Raw genomic sequence first — 16,262 nt, 5'->3', positions numbered from 1 at the left:
GTCTAACTCTAGACTCTGACTACTCTCTTTGCACAAACTTTGCTGTAAGAATGCATATTGACCATAGATGGTAGGATAGGATCCTATAGAAGTTCTATATGCGTGCCACCGTGAGGGACAAAACATACGCAATGCGACACTACGATTGGTCGAGGTTATTTGTTGCCCACCATAATACATACTAAATTTACGGTGGGGAATTAAAAAAAAGTGAGACTGTGACAAGGACAAGCAATAATGGCGCTTGCGCTGCTACTCCTACTGAAAGATACATAAGACTATCCCGTTCTGTCATTTCCCCCCACCCCTCATGCCTGATCCAGTTATATACTAGATTCATGATATTGACAGTTGACACTTGACGTTAGCAACTGTGTAAACTCGATCGCGGCCATCTCGCTCGCACTGGTGTGGTGCGATCGAGTTCACGCAGTCGCTAACGTAAATGTCAAATGCCAACACGTGGTAGCCGTGCTTATGTGAGGTTAGCCCAGAGATACACTAATAAACATACAGTCACCTTTAAGATATTTTCTTTTAATTCATACCGAATATTTCTAATTCATGGAAGTTATCCGCAAAGAAACAACGAGAATGATAAAAAAAATATTTTAGCCACATGACAACACATACTTGTAGACAAAACAGGCGGGAGGATATACAATACAAATACTACATACAGGCTGTAAAACAAGTGCGAGTCGGACTCGCGTTTCAATTTTTAACAATGTATTTTTTATATGAAACTTGACTGAAATGTCTTAAAAAAACCCGTAGGGGTCGGATCAAAAACTAAGTAATTAAGTCCGACTCACGCTTGACTGCACATTTCTAATAGGTTTTCCTGTCATCTATAGGTAAAGACCTATTTTGTGTATTTTTTTTATTTTAGACCCACTGTGTCTGGGTCTGGGTTAATTACTACTGAGTAAACTACTGAGTTTCGGAGATAGAGGAGGGAATGGGAATGGTAATTTTTTGGCTTTTTTCTTAAATTACTTCTAAACTATTTATCTTAAAATTGTAAAAAAATATACTCGAGATTCTTACAATAAAATAAATAAAAAATAAAATAAAATAAAAATAAAATGCATTTATTTCAGACATAGTCCATATTTTGTTAGTAGGTACATTTTACAATTAAAACTTATAGCTAAGGTAAACTTAAAATAAACTTAAATAACTATCTTAGGTACTAAAGATAAGTGCAGAGAGGACCAGTGCCTTATCAGGCCGCTGTCCCATCTGTCAGCCACGACGGCCAGGAGACTGTAGCGGCTGTCACGCACCCTGCGGAGCGTCGCGGCGCAGCGCTTGCGCAGCGTCGTGTGAAATCCGTCCACATGCGCGTCGGCAAACATACCCGACGCGCTACAGTACCATGGCAGCCGCAACAGTACCCTGAACGCGTCATTGTATTGTACACGCATGGCGTTAAAAGCCTTTTGCGTGTACCTAGTCCATAAGCTGTGGGCATACAGCGAAGTACAGGTATGCTCGAAAGAGTGTTATTTTGACTTGCGCTGTACACCTGCTGAACTTCCGGGCTATCATGTTGGCCCTGACGGCCAGTGCCCTACGCTCGCGTTCCATGTCCGCGTCGTCACGCAAGTCATCGGTAACCAGGTGCCCGAGATATTTAAATGACAAAACCCTTTTTAGTTGCTCGCCATTCAAAAGAATGGGTGGAACATGAGATGGGCACTTGTTCCCCGCCTTAAATACCATGTACTCACTTTTGAGCACATTGTACTTCAGGCAATGACTTAGGGCATAGGATTCGCACTTCTCAATCAGTACACGCAAACCACCAACCGAGGGGCTCAGCAGTACCATGTCGTCAGCATAGCTAATGTTATTAAAACAAACCCTATCTATGTGACAACCAACATGCATACTGCTAAGCCCACCGATCGGGGGCGTCCATGTACAGATTGAAAAGCTTTGGGGAGGTCAGCCCCCCCTGCCTCACCCCGCACTCGAGTCCATACTCGTCGGACATCACGTCTCCCCAGCGTACGCTATTTCTCTGGCCAGAGTACCAACACCTAAATATGCGTGTAAGTTCTGGAGGAAATTGCACTTCGTCAAGTTTTTTCCAAAGTAAATTGTAACTAACGAGATCGAAGGCTTTACTAAGGTCTAAAAAACACGTACTCGACAGCCTGCTTCAAACAAATAATAACACTTTCGGTAGATAAGCCTGCACGGAAGCCGAACTGCGCTTCATGCAATTTCAAGTACCGTAAAACGGGGTGAGTAGGTTTCGCGGGGGGAGTTGGATTGCGAATCCAGAATTTCATTTTTGAGTAACTACTTTGATTTTTGGGCTTAGGTTGCTCTCAAAGTAATTTGATTATATTTTGAGACATATTTTTTCTTCTTTTCGCAATACTAAGCTGCCAAATCATACAATTTTGAAACACAAATTCACTGTCAAAGTTGATGCTCGAAATCGGCGGATTTTTAGTTGAATTTAACTTTTTTTTTAAGAGCCAACAGGAGTGGTCATTCCTCCATACAAACGTACTCCACGTTTTCCTCCGTGGTTTTTTAAGCTAGAGCAATGATTTTTTCAACACAGATTAATATTGTCAATATCTGTGTCGGACCGTTTTGCTTTTTTTGATATTTTTGTTTTTTAAGGCGCTGGAGCCCTTCAAAAATGGCCAAAATGGCCTAATTGACTATGCCGCAATGAGAGGCGTGGTATTCAAAACTGATGTCAATTAGCCAAAAAAGCAAAACGGTCCGACACAGATAATTTCATAATCATTTAGATTTCCAAATTTGGTTACGATTGGTTAAGTTTTGGAGGAGGAAACAGTGGAGTACGAAACCTCGATTTTTGACATTTTTACGCAGGATTTTTCGCCTCAGCTGCAGTTGTCCCTATCGCACTAATTTTAGGGGCGGAGTCAAGTTTCTAAATACGTACACAGCCAGAAAAGTGATGGGCAATAGTCGACATGTAATGTGGATAATCTAGTGATGTGAGAAGTTATCGATAAACCATAACAGTCGCGATTTGCCTCTTAGTAGGCGAAGTTAGTGAAGTAAGTAATAAAGTTTCTAAACATCATTCTGAATCCAATGAGGTATCACACCTTTGAACTTGTAGACTATACTGTTGTCCCAAATTGGGGTTTCGTATTTATTCCGACCAGAATCAGGAGCTCCTCAAACATAGGTACCTAAATGTATCAAAATCTGACTCAAAAATAAAAATCGGCCGAGAGCATGTCGGGCCATGCTCAGTGTAGAGTTTCGTAGTTACCGTTCTGTCAAAATAGGCCAAACGGGGGCGATAAGTTAGTATCATACGTTTACAAGGGAGTACAGAGCTTTCTACGTATTTTGAGATTTTTACTAAGAACAGAAGATTTTTTGCAATAACTCAAAACCGACTGGAGTCCGGTCATGTTCGCTATATAGTTTTCATTGAAAGTAGTTATTAAGCTTTTGTTACACGATTTTTTTAATTTTTTTGGACAATGGTTCAAAAGTTAGAGGGTGGTGGGGATATTTTTTTTCTTTCGGAGCGATTATTTCCGAAAATATATAAATTTATCAAAAAATGTTTTAAGGAGACCTTTATTCGTTTTGATACACCTATCTAAGGGTACCCCACACTATTGGGACTAAGCAAAATATATATATATATATTGCTTATTGGGTTCAATTGGCGTAAAGGACATTTTAGCGAAAATGAGTTATATATACAGTTTTAATACCTGGCTTAACAACCTCAAAGCTTTACTCTGATTGCCTAATCATGCATGCCATATGATTAAATAAATAAATATACAGTTTTGTTCAGAATTCCAAGCGCTTCGATATCTCGTAAAAAGTTGCCTTTACGACCCAATTTTTACACTATGAGCTTGCAAAAACAGCTTAGCTCAAGGGGCGTAAATGACCAGTTACAAAATAAAAGTTCAAAGATAGTGTCGTAAAGGTTACCGCTAAATATAAATTATGTTGTAAAGGACTAACAATACTAACATGTCCTTTGTCGTCCTTTAGCCCTTCATTTGTGATGATAATTTTCCATATCGTATGGTCAAGATGGTCGTAAAGGACATATTTGACTATTGAAATTATTTTACTTGCCCTTTACGACCCGTTCTAAAAATGATTTTACCTTAAGTATACGAGGCGAACAAATTGTAAAGGACTTTTCTAATTTTTGTGTCGTTTAAACTCTAAATTGCAAACAAATAACATGGACGTAGCAGTGTAGATTATCAAAAAAAGTCGTTTTCTGGGACCTTTATTACTATAATGTAATGTTTGCCCTCAAATTTGAAAGCATTTACGCTAAGAGTTTTTTCCGCAGTTATCTTTGTTCATGGACGTAAAGGTCTATAATGCCAAATTGATAAATAGTTTTATGGGTCCTTTATTACCAAAATATAACGTTTGCCCTTCAAATTAGAAAACTCAGCTCAGTGTTTTTCCGCAACTATTACTGTGTTACTCGCAGTGGAATCTCTTATAGTCTTGCGACAATACATACTAGCCTGTGCATAATACACTCTGAACCTTTCCGACTGGCATTTCTTGTTGATTAGGAGAACGAGACAGGTGTATCAGCGGTTGCCCATTGCCTCGCTCCTGACTGTTTATTATCCGTTCCTGAGCGGTGGAAGTTGTTTTTTGTGCGTAATTTAATTATTTGTGTCATTGGTTGAGCTCGGCTACTATAGCTACTTGAAATAAAGAACAATGCTTCGTTTCAAACACACTCACAAAGTTTGGAACGTATCTTGGCGAAGTGGTAATTAATACTTAATGACCGAATCGGTTATAATTAATTCGTTTACTTACTTGATTCATAATATGTAGTTCTAACAGAAGATATTTTTAAGTGTTTTAAATTAGAAATTATTGCAGCTACAGTTACCAGGGATTAAATAACACAGAAATTAATACTTAAATAGGAATAAAAAAAAATCGATTTAATATCTTATTGTTTCGTATTTTGAAATAAGACATCTTGTAAAATTGAAACTATAGAATTATAGTCTTTTATTCACTAAGGAAACGTCCAAATGCTTGATATGCTAATTCTTATCATCGTTAGCTGATCTAATACTTCTCTTGTTATGATTAAAGGCTGTCATGTTATGATTGAAGGCGGCTAGTGTTAAGCACTGGGACATTTAGTTTACCTTCATTCCCGAATATTAGCTACTTTGTGAGCAAGTAATTATTTTTTAGTAAATAATTGGGTCAAAATATTATTACTATATTATCAGAAAAATATTAATAACAACTGTACCTAATCGGGTTATACCTAGCATCATTAACTACCGTTTGATACATTTTTAAGCTTCGTAATAGTAAACTATGCTGAAAACAGTTAACATGACTGTGTAGGTACCGTGGCTAGTAACTAATACACCCCGAATTTGGAATAAAATAGTCTGAGAATGTCACTTACGACCCCCTACTAAACAAGATACATTAAATTATCAAAAAACGCAGCATGGGTGTAAAGGACATACATAGTGTTTTTGACCAATTCTATAGGGCATTAACTTTTTTCGTTTTTGATTTATACATATGATTGCTAATTCAGGTTAAAGAGACTAACATTTTGAGTACTTTTTTAATACACATCAAAAATATAGCTCCATAAACAACAAAAATAAATCAACATTTAAAAAAATCTCTGTCTCCTGAAAAATAGCATTTTGTCCTTTACGCCAATTGAACCCAAAGGTATCGAATATTGTATGGGAGGTCTCAGGTCTGCAATTCTTTTTTAATAGTTTTTATTTTACCGTTCTGTCGCAATGCGTGATTCATGTATCCATGCCAATAAGTTGCCAACTTGCAGCTTTTTAGCACTTACGATCACGAGGCAAAGCCTCGGACAGACAGACAGACAGACGAACATGGCGAAACAATAAGGGTTTCTTTGGTGACTACGCAACCCAAAAAATCGGACCACTAATAAAACAGTTATTAAGATTTTAATTGGATTGCAGGTTGTATAATATTATTTATAGACGGATATTGAATTCAGTTAGGTACCTAAAGTCTAGAAGTTAAATCACAATAACATCAGGGAATAAGTAAACGCTTAGTGGCGGTAGCGAGCTAACGAGTTACCAGGTTACCACCGAAGAATAAGTTTGTAATATAAGAAAAGAGCTAGGTGTAGCAAAGCTATAAAGGGCCGACCGCTTCGCGAGGCCCGTGAAGGCAAATGACGTGTGCGACTGTGTGCGCGCACCACACACACAGGGATAGTCCTTCGTTACGCGGCGCCGCCCCCGTCAGCGCGACGGCGATATTCACCTCAAAATCTCAAAACTGAGATCGGGCTGACGTCCCGTTTCGTCTTAAGTGATGTTTACCAAAGTAAGTGTTCATCCACCTTTCGGATATCGTTTATATACTTACATAGCTTATTGGAAACAGAAAAACTTAAGTTATATTTTCTTTATTCATAATGGTTTTAACATAGAAAACGATCCAACCGCATTTGAGGAAGTTTATGGGGAGAGTAGGATTGTACTGAGGGGTGAGTTGGCTCGACAACGGGGCAGTTGGGTCATGAATGGGGAGAGTTGGTGTTACGAACGGGGTGTACCGGTTTGATAGAGGGGGGAGTTGGTGTTCGTAGTTCAGGGTTGTCGATTTACATAAGTAGTGAAAAGTGTCTTAGATTATGATAAAATGGTAAATATTATTAAAAAAAATATTGAAGTAGCGAAGGAATTAAATAAATTGCAAATTAAATAAATATGTTATATTCATATTTGCATTTTATTTATTTCATACAGTAATTATGGAGGTCGGTAATCGATATTTGACCATGATTAAATGTCAATGTGCAATGTGCTGTGCTGATCATGCATTTGCATACCTAAATACGACACTACGTCGAAAGACGTCCCTTCTCACAGCGCAGTGTCATGCTAGTCATGTGTTTGCACACAAAATTGTGACACTACGGCGATAGACGTTTCTGTCTGTCGACGTGTCATAGTGTGTCATGCAGGTCATTAATTTCATATTAATGTTTTTGATGGGATTCACCTTACTAATTCCATATAAGTAGATCAAAATATATTTTTATAAATTGATCTAAAAAACATATTTATACGTCATAAAAATAAGGGTCACTACTTACAGAAAACATTAAACCGGTTTAAGTAGGAGCATACATAAAAAATAATTTTGCTACATTAATAAAAAATTCTCTTGACAAGTCGAGCTATTGTCTTGATCCGAAAGTGTCAACCCTAACAATTTTTCCATCTCACCCCATTGCTAAGCCTTACAACCCCAACTACGGGGTGAGCTGGCTTTGCCTACTATTATGAATTTTTCATTGAAACTATGCAATGAAGCAACAAACTATCATTGACAAACTAAAATTCATACCTCCGGAACACTTTTTTTGTAAGTATATAAATCAATGTGCCACATATAAAAATAAACTTTTATCTAGGTTTGAACTTCGATTTCGAGCCAACTCACCCCGTTTTACGGTACTTATCTAATTGTACGTTGAGCAAGCCGTCGAGCACCCTCGCTACAATTGTTGCCAGAGAAATAGGCCTATATTTAGCACTATCCGAAATGATAGATAGTTAGATAGATAATATTTATTTCTGATTGAAAATTTACATGTTATTCTTCCTTAAAAATAGCAGAAATTCACAAAAAGATCACCCGTCTTGTTTTTGACAATAGGTATTACAATAGTTTTTGTCATAAGCGGCGGTAGGTAAGAGTGACATATGCATAAGTTGTAAAACATTGCTAGTACTCGAGGCAGGTGGGGCCCGGCAAACTGCAGGTGCTCGATGCTCAAGTTGGTCGTGACCGGGTGATTTACCCCTTTTCATAGATTTTATTATTTTACTTACGTCACTAACGCTAAACCGGGTCGGTGAGTCCCCGTCCAGTCTGCCAGCATCGGGCATCTGTTAGTTGAGTTTAAGATTATGTTTAGTTCAATTACCTACATATAGTGATGTACAACGTGCAATGAGCTCTCATTGCATCGCAAGATGCAAACTCTTTAAGTATTAGGAAAGTAAATACTGGCCAGTAAAGCAAATCTACCTAGCTGATTGCCATGAAAAAAAAACTAATTTGTTTTTTGTTTAAAAAAAAATACGGCTATTTCTTTGCGATGCTATTGAGTACGTTAGCGAAAATGGAAAAAATTGAACTGCGCGCCGTTATCAAATACTTCTGTTTGAAACATTTTTCTACGGACCAAGTCAATTTAGATTTACGGGACACTTTAAGGTCTAATGCTCCTCCGTACTCGACAGTCGCACGTTGGTGCGCCGAATTTAGACGTGGAAAAACATCGATCATGGATGACCCCGCTCCGGATGCCCTACTACAGCAGTAACTGAAGAAATTGTAAAAAAAAGTCGAAAACTTAGTTTTGGCGGATCGTCGTGTCACGGTTTGTTTTAATTGCTGAAAATGTAAAGATTTCAACGGGGAGCGTGCATAATATTTTACATGAACGCTTGGGTATGAAAAAGGTATCAGCGCGTTGGGTACCCAGAATGCTTACTGACACGCAAAAACAAACTAGAGTCGAGATTTGTCAAGAAGCTTTGGACCTGATACAGCTAGACCGGGAAATTTTGTTGGCGTGATTTATAACAATGGACGAAACATGGCTCCATCATTACGACCCTGAAACGAAACTGCAGTCTCAGACATGGAAAAGGCCATCATCTCTGTTCAGTGCACATGCACCGAACACGTGACAGGCGCCCGCGACCCAGTTTAGTTTGGCGATGCGGCCGGCTGTACAAGTCAGTGTACTTTTCGGATTCTTAGCGACCGGGTGCATTCAAAACAAATAACTATTTTATTAACATTTATTTAACATTAACATTTTAGACTTAACTTATGTAACATTGTAGAACAATAAACATTTTTACTGAGACTCTCCGGACTTTCAACAACCACCGCAAGCTACCATCCTCAACATATGGTCCTTCGAACCGGATAAACAAAGTACTTCGCGCGCGTCTGTACTAGGACCATCGGGCTACGTATACGCGAGTGAAGTGCAAAGAACTAACAGAACATTTGAGTGGTGCAGTTTGCAGTGGAAGCAGCAACAGCAAAGGAGCCGAATTGCAGCAATAGCGGTCGGCCAGGTGACACTAACGACAGGAGATATTCAAGTAAGATCTTTCCATATTTAATCTTTGGGCGATATTACTGAGGAAACATGACGGACGTGAAGAATCAGGTACTTTTAGCAGAAGAAATTAAGTCTGTTTTAACCAATTTTAAAAAAGATGGAGCGGACAGGAAAAGCAACGCGGAGTATGTTAGGAGGAAGTTAAAAAAGTTGGAGGAATTATGGAAAGAATTTCAATTTAACCACGATCGGTTGTATACAGAGACACCTAGGACGGATCCCTATTTTACGAAGCAAATATACGAAACAACGGAAGAACAATATAAAGAGTGTAAGAGCTTAATGAATGAAGAGTTGTGGAAGAACATGCCCTCTACTCCTGTAAGGGCGGAGCCAACGAAGGAGGTAGGGGACGGACTAGCGGGTACTAGTAAACAGTTGCTAGACTCGCGAAACAGAGATTCGTCTAAGGAACCAGTCGAACAAGAGTACAAGAGTCATGGGGTATACAGTCGGATAGATGAGACGCTACGAAAGCAGGAGGCGAATTTTAGGGCATTTCAAAGAACAGTGGCTAACATTAACATAGAAGCTTTGACAGCGAAATGGGAGTATGAAGACGCTCTTAAAACATTAAACGCTAGGTGGGAAGCAATCGATACCCTTCACTTAGAAATCGATAGTGAGCTAAATGGTAACAACATAACATACGACGAGAGTTTTGCTTCCTACGAAAAACAATATAACACCTTAAAGAAAACAATTAATACTAAGATGTGGTCAGTATCGCATAGGGAGAAGACGACGCCCAAGCTGGAAATACCAATCTTCAGCGGAAATTATAATCAGTGGGTATCGTTTAAGGATTTATTTGTAGAGGCGATACATGCGAATCCCGCATTGTCTAATGCGCAGAAAATGCAATTCTTAAAGGCAAAACTTAGAAGCGACGCTGACTTTGAGTTCCCTGCGTCAGGAATACTGGATAACAGGAGGATATAACACGGTGAAAAGAGAGCTACTCAAATGCGTAACGTGCCGGAAACAAGAGGGAAAGAAACAAATTCAACTCATGGGAGATTTACCCGCAGCCAGGTGCAACCCCGCCAAACCCTTTTATCATACGGGGGTGGATTATACGGGAGCAGTAGACATAAAGGCCAGCAAAGGGCGAGGAGCAAGAACATTAAAAGGCTACATAGCCATTTTTATATGTATGGTGACGAAGGCTGTACATCTAGAATTGGTAACCGACTTAACAAGTTCAGCGTTTTTGGCGGCCCTCCGGAGAATGGCAGCGCGAAGAGGAGCTCCGGCCCACATGTACAGCGACAATGGAAAAAACTTTGTTGGTGGAAACAGGAAACTGCAAGAGGGATATCAACATTTACAGCACATAACTGATAACAACTTTTTAGCCGAAATCACCGGGATGAACATTGAATGGCACTTTAATGCACCTTCATGGCCAAGCGCGGGTGGCATCTGGGAGAGAGCTGTGCGAAGCCTCAAACATCATTTAAAACGGGTAGTAGGAGAACAAAAATTAACATTCGAAGAGTACTCAACAATTTTGACATTAATAGAAGGTTGCCTTAACTCTCGGCCATTGTGCGCCCTCAACGACGACATCGACAACCTCGACTTCTTAACGCCAAACCACTTCCTGTCGCCGGGAAGGCCCGGTGTAACAGTAATAGATACAGCAGAAGATGCACGCACCAGATGGCATTTGAGCCAAAAAATATTTCAGGACATTTTTAAAAGGTGGAAAACAGAATATTTAACACAACTGACAGCGAGAACAAAATGGCAAGAACCCCAACAAAACATTGAGATCGGAAACATGGTTGTAATCCACGAAGACAACCTCCCACCCGGAAAATGGGCTATGGGACGAGTGATCGACGTACATCCCGGCAAGGACGGTCATGTCAGAGTGGTTACCCTAAAAACAAAAAGCGGCGAGTTAAAAAGGCCAATAACAAAATTATCCCTTCTCCCTATCGACAAACAAACGTCAATGAGCACTGAAACTTCAGAACCGAAAAACAAGAAGAAACAACGCACCTCAACAAACAAACAACGACCTTATGTCCTATCACTACTTATGATGTTTCTTTATATCCTGACCATAGCTACACACGGAACGTGCATGCAAACAACTCAGTTAACAAAAAATCAAGCGCTTTACTTCGACAAAGTTGCCGACATGCAGATAATCAGAGATGAGTGGAAGATAATAGCCTACTACAACTTAGACCCTTACTGGGAAGGCGCAGTAGCGTTTACGAAATATTACCAACATTTAGATAACATATGCACTCAAATAAAACCTATGTCGCATTGTGAACTCATCATGTTACAACTACGTCACGGTTTCGAAGAGTTGGAACATAACAACAAAGTTTTGCTGAAACAACAAATGCACACTCGAGCCCGAAGGAGGCGCGGCCTCGTAAACGGCGTCGGGAACATCGCAAACACTCTGTTCGGAGTATTAGACAGTCGATTCGCAGAACAGTACGAACGAGACATTGCGTTAGTACGCGAGAATCAAAGACATTTGGCCCAGTTATGGAAAAATCAAACCTCTGTCGTTGAAGCAGAGTACAATTTGCTCCAAAGAACAGAAAACACCATACAAAGACAACATAAGATGATAAACAGCCACTTAACACGTATAGAAATGAATTCATTCGCAATAACAAAACAAGTCAATGAACTTGATGTCACAGCAGAATTCACCTTAATAGCAATGGCCGCGACTAACATACTGACCCATTTAAAAGGTATTCAAATGTCACTACTGGATACAATTACAGATATACACAATGGACACATCAACGTTAACTTGATAAGCCCGCAGCAACTCCAAAATGAATTAAGTATCATATCGGGACAGCTGGATAAAGAACTCACACTACCTATCGATAACATTCAACTTGACTTAACAAACATTTACCATTTACTGCGAATCAAAGGTGTCATGACAAAACGATACATTCTTTTAGAAATCCGTGTCCCATTAATAAGCAGGGATAACTACGATTTATATAACATTCAAGCCATACCCCAACAAGTAGGTAAAAACATGTTAGTAGTCATACCTATTGAAAGCCATATAGCAATGAACCTTCAAAAGGACTCCTACTTGCCTATAAAAACAAACGAGTTAGAACGTTGTCTATCACGTGACTCAACAACATATTTATGTCAATTGACCAGCCCTATCTATAAAATGAAGAGCGACCTTGACTTTTGTGTGAGAGAAGTTAACACCATAGATCGGTGTCGAACCAATCTTATTACATGCCAAAACAAATGGATAAACTTGTCTAGTGCAAACCAATATCTATCTTTTTGTTGCGACAAGTGCAACCTACGAAATTTGTGCAAAGATCAAGTTACCGCACATCAGCTGACTGGCGCGAACATAATAAACATTCCCGAAGGCTGCATAATAAAAATGGAGAATTTGACTGTATACACCCACAAAAAGAAGGAGAGCACAATCAACATAACCCCTGATGTCGAAGTTCCGAAGATTGCCCCAATTAATCATGTAATTAACATAACAATTCAGAATATGGAAATAGAAATGACAACAGATGGTAGTACAGCATTATTAAGGGAGAGCATAGAGCAGAAAATTAAGACTATGAAAGAAGAACAACCCTTAACAAATGAGATATCGATCCACGATATACACCACTATACCCTCATCTACGGTATTTTGATAGTTGGAGCGATCATAATTATATTTCTCGGCTGGCGAAGGATACAGTCGCAACGTGAGACTGTAGCAGCAACTTCAAGACAAGCGGCCGAGGTGGTCGACAGTCCGGAGGCTGGGCTGCGGCCGCAGCCCACCAGGCGCAACACCGACTGTGTTAAATCTAGTGAGCCTAGTGAAAGTGCGCGAGTGCAAATAAATGACCGTGATAGTGTTCTCTACACAGAAAGGGGCACTACCCCAGTGTTAATAAGAAAAATAGCGTTTAGTGACGATTCTATGTGAACGTAACAATTAATAGGACTTTAAGTTTTATACAATTTTATTTGTAACATTTATACAACATTTGTACAAGTTTCTTTGATTTACTTTCATTTTACGATTTTTATAATTTAAGTTTCTATTGTAATTTCTATCTTTGGCCCTCGGCAAGATGTTCAGTGCACATGCACCGAACACGTGACAGGCGCCCGCGACCCAGTTTAGTTTGGCGATGCGGCCGGCTGTACAAGTCAGTGTACTTTTCGGATTCTTAGCGACCGGGTGCATTCAAAACAAATAACTATTTTATTAACATTTATTTAACATTAACATTTTAGACTTAACTTATGTAACATTGTAGAACAATAAACATTTTTACTGAGACTCTCCGGACTTTCAACAACCACCGCAAGCTACCATCCTCAACAATCTCTAACTCCGAAGAAATTCAAGGTGGGCCCATCTGCCGGTAAGGTCATGGGCTCTGTTTTTGGGATGATAAAGGGGTCGTAATGATTGAGTATCTCGAGCATAGAGCCACTATTACGGGCACTTTATATGCCAAACAAATAGCAACATTGCGCAATGAGATCCGCGAAAAACGGCGAGGTAAACTCTCGAAAATTGTGTTGTTCCATCAGGACAATGCACCGGCACACAAGTCCGCCGTTGCAATGGCTGCAATACGTGATGCTGGGTTCGATATTCTTAAGCATCCTCCGTATTCACCAGACCTCGCCCCTAGTGATTTCTACCTATTTCCGAGATTGAAGGAATACCTAAGAGGCAAGAAATTTGAAGACCACGACGCGGTAGTCGCTGCAGTACAAGATTTTTTAAGTACTCAAGATAAAACCTTTTTTAGAAATGGAATTTTAAGTTTAGTAAAAAGATATACTAAGTGTATTATGCTAAAAGGTGACTATGTCGAAAAATAAAATAACATTTAATAAAAGTTTTATATAACATACTCATTCTCACTATTTATTGAACGCCCCTCGTAACACGATATAGTTTGCAAAACTTTGTTTTTTAATTGTCTCATTTACCCCCCAAAAGTGCCCCCTATGTTTAATATTCATTTATTTACGTTACATGTCCGTCTTTGGGTCACAGACTTACATATGTGTACCAAATTTCAACTTTATTGGTTCAGTAGTTACAGAGAAAATAGGCTGTGACAGACGGACAACCAGACGTACGAGTGATCCTATAAGGATTCCGTGCTTTTCCTTTTGAGGTACGGAACCCTAAAAATATTGGTGGTCCATTTAAACCCTCAGATGGCAAAGCAATATTTTAAGCATAGAGAATATAGTAAACTTAGAGTGCTCACTCCATACATAGTTTTCCTTAGGTAGTTATTGACCGAGCGTTAGCGAAGGTCTCCGTTTCAGCTTGGACAAAAATACTTTCGTATGTCCAGATGATCTCTCCTATAGGTCGCAATTCTCATCAGATTTTCGTGTTTTTGTGAGCAGGTTCAATAATATTTTATTACACTTACCTAGTATCTTCCTCGCGATGCTGTAATAAAAATTTGTGTGTTTCACTCGGTAGCAAAATTTGTTTAACCATCGTGCCTTGACCCCCTCGTAACGCTCAAGATTCCACTTTTATTACTCTCTTTTGGAATCTTTTGTTTTGCAAATTATACTTGAAAAATCAAATGAAGAGTACCTAAATAAAGTCATTTCATTACCCATAGATTACAGGAAAACTTATTAGAAAAGTCGATCGTAAAAAAATCTAAAACAAGGTAGGATCGGGATACTTGGAGTCCGACTCACATATGCCGGTTTTTATTCCAAGTATTTTTTTTTGCATACCGTATAATGGGGTGAGTAGGGATTGCGAGGAGAGTCGGGTTATGAATGGGGAGAGAAGGAATGACAGGGGGGTGAGATGGTTTTTAAACGCTACTGCTACCTAACTAATGTATTCCTATTACAAATGGAGTAGTAATATTCATAATAATAAAAATCGATTCAACAACGTTTCAAAATCACCTTTTGTATGAAATCCCATCTCACCCCAACTACGAGAGACTACGGGGTGAGGAGGGACTTTGTGTTTATCGTTAAAGTTATGAAATGGAACTACCTAAAATCATAAAAAAAACTAAAATACAAACGACCGGAACATTTATTAATAAAATTAAGTTTGCATAAAATGTAAAAATTAAATGTTATCGATGTTTGAATGTCAGTCTCACCCCATTTTACGGTACTCTATATTATTCTGACGCTTTGATTCGCCCCGACTATAACGTATAGGTATGTCGATACCACCTGTTAAATTTTTTGCCTATTTCAAATATATCTTATATTTTGGTATAAATGTATCGATCGACATTTGGGCCACTAGTTTAGTGAGTAGACACGGCAGTGTCGCACGTGTATAGTTGTGTATCTAATTAATTAATCATGTACCCTTAAGACGATAGATTTATCAAATAAGTGACGGTTTTGTAAATAAAATTAGGAAGTTCGAAGTGACAACAGTTTCAAAGAGAATATACTATTGAGTTATTTTCTTGATGTAAGTACCTATTACTTAAACAAAAGTTTTATCGTTTGAGGAGTACGAGTACAATAATTATGTGGTTTAACTATTTGCTCGTGTTAGTGTTACAGAGGGTCCATCTGTACGGCTACCACCAGTTTTCACATTGACATAACGCTCACGTTTACGTAACTTACTTTCTATGCATCTCGCTCGTACTGGCATACTAGTGCAAGCGAGATGTACAGAAAGTAAATTACGTAAACGTGAGCGTTATGTCAATGTCAAAATCAAAACTGGTGGTAGCCATACTGGTATTATAATAAGGATGACCCCTATAAAGTTCAACTTTCTGAACAATACGGGAGAAAATACTTAGTTAAAGATTGATTTTTGTGAATAATAAACAGGGATCAAATCGAATAATCCCCGTTCATTTAGACCCTCTTGCCGGAAACATTCTGTATAAAAATCACTATTTCATGGTACCTATTAAGAAACATAATAATATGTAACTTAAGGTTTATTTGAAATATAATTGAAAAAATCGGGCGTTACATTGCGGAAATCCATATTAATTAAAACAAAAATATAATAGTTCGCGGATTAGCAAAGTAA

The 16,262-nt window shown here is 38.8% G+C and overlaps 1 long non-coding RNA gene across 1 annotated transcript in view; it reads left to right on the top strand.

Moving 5' to 3' along the window:
* LOC134794469 (uncharacterized) overlaps window positions 1-16,262 on the top strand; it is a 585,842-nt gene that overhangs the window by 179,649 nt on the left and 389,931 nt on the right. The window lies entirely within an intron of this gene.

The sequence above is a fragment of the Cydia splendana genome, chromosome 10 (genome assembly GCF_910591565.1).
Source record: "Cydia splendana chromosome 10, ilCydSple1.2, whole genome shotgun sequence".
NCBI lineage: Eukaryota > Metazoa > Arthropoda > Insecta > Lepidoptera > Tortricidae > Cydia > Cydia splendana.
Note: the sequence above shows the minus strand (reverse complement) of the source record. Positions and strands in the feature narration are given on the sequence as shown.